The sequence below is a fragment of the Diadema setosum genome, chromosome 15 (genome assembly GCF_964275005.1).
Source record: "Diadema setosum chromosome 15, eeDiaSeto1, whole genome shotgun sequence".
NCBI lineage: Eukaryota > Metazoa > Echinodermata > Echinoidea > Diadematoida > Diadematidae > Diadema > Diadema setosum.
This window is the reverse complement of record NC_092699.1, coordinates 26,298,190-26,300,267: the sequence shown is the minus strand read 5'-3', so window position 1 is coordinate 26,300,267 and position 2,078 is coordinate 26,298,190.

Here is a 2,078-nt window from a genome sequence, read left to right as displayed (position 1 = left end):
GTAGATCTGTTGCCTCTGCGCTGTATACACTGTGTGTATACGTGCTATGTCTATGTAGCGAGTGCTCACCGCATGTAACACAATAGTTCAATTCAATTCAATAGAACATTTATTTCCAGATCAATTCGTGTAACAGCAGTAACAATTCAGTAATGACAAACTGGAGGTGACAACTCAGTAAGCACAGCTTGAAGTGAGTGCACCTTTAACATTTGAAAATGTAGTTGAATCTGATTGAAACATAGCTAAAAAGACATTTTTGTTTAAAATACACATATTTACAAGACAAAGTACAGATACACAAGAGACTAAAGCTAGGGATGCAGGAGGGAAAACAGATAGGAAGAAGGAAAAAGAGAAAGAAAAGAAAAGAGAAGAAAAAAAAAACATTAAGGAGAGGTAAAGAGAACCTAAAATACACACTTGTAATACTATAACAAACAAGGCAACATTGTACATACTGTACATGTACATGTATTTCATTTTAGTATAATCAAGAGAAATTTAGCAGCCCTCGAAACTACCTTATATGGATGAATACAACTTTCTCTTGAGTCTTATCTTAAAACAATTTTGAGATGGTGCATTTCTTATGTCTTTAGATAAATTGTTCCATTTCTTGGGGCCCACAAAACGAATATTATGTTGGTAAGACATGGTTCTGGGTCTGGGCAAATGCATTAATGACGAGGAGCGTGTATTGTAATTATGCACATTCTGATTGATATCAAACAATTGAACAAAATGGTCAGGCATAAGTTTGTTGACACACTGATATACAAAAATACATTGCTGATAGGTGGTGATATTTTTCAAAGTAAGCAATTTTAGTTTTGAGTATAACGGGCCTGCTTTAGATTTCGGGTTCGCTCCATGTATAACTCTTACTATTTTATTTTGCTTTGAAGTCAATTTCTTTAGACTGGACTGAAAAGTACTTCCCCACACCATGTTGCAATAAGACAAATAGGGCAAAACAAGAGTGGAGTATAACATCCGTAATACATCAGTAGGTAACATGTAGCTTAGTCTGGATATAATACCAATGCTCTTTGATATTTTTTTCTCTGTCTCTTGTATATGAGGCTTCCATGTTAATTTGGAATCTAAAATAACACCAAGAAATTTAGTTTTCTCTACCCTGGGAATTTGAACATCATTCAATTCCACTTTAACAAAATCAGTGTCGTATGATTTGTTACGATTACTAAAAACAATAAAGTTACATTTGCGGGGGTTAACAGATAATCGATTTGCCTGAAACCATGTACACAATTTTGAAAGGCTAAATTACTTGATCTTGCAAAGAAGGAAGATCCTTACCACTGAACAATATATTAGTGTCATCAGCATATAATATGTACGATGAGGTATCGGAATTAGAAACATTTCCAATGTCATTTATGTATAATATAAACAACAGTGGTCCTAATAAAGACCCTTGTGGAACTCCACATAATATTTTTTTTTTAAGTCTGATATACAACTGTTATATTTTGTACATTGGTATCGATTGGAGAGGTAGCTTTTAAACCAGTTGTATGCTACACCTCTAAAACCATAGTGCTTAAGTTTAGCTAACATAATATTATGATTAATTGTGTCAAAGGCCTTTGACAAGTCAACAAAAACACCAATAAGAAAGGAATTTTCCTCAAACGTATCAACAATCTTATTCGCAATGTCAGTTAGGGCCATGGAAGTTGAATAGTTGCTGCGAAAGCCGTACTGATAACTACCCACAATATTATTTTGATCAAGAAACTTAACAGCACGGTTGTAGACAATCCTTTCCAAAATTTTCGAAAAACAAGGAAGCACTGAAATTGGTCTGTAATTTGACAATTCACATTTGTCACCATTTTTAAACACAGGGGTTACACGAGCAATTTTCAATTTATCTGGAAAGACCCCTGATGATAACTTAGATAAATTGAATATATGACATAACGGTTTGCTGATTTCTTTTATTGTATGTTTGATTATACGAGGACTGAAATCATCAATTCCAGAGGCAGTATTATTCCGAAAAGAGTTGACAATGCTACATATTTCTGCTTCAAATGTTGCATGAAAAT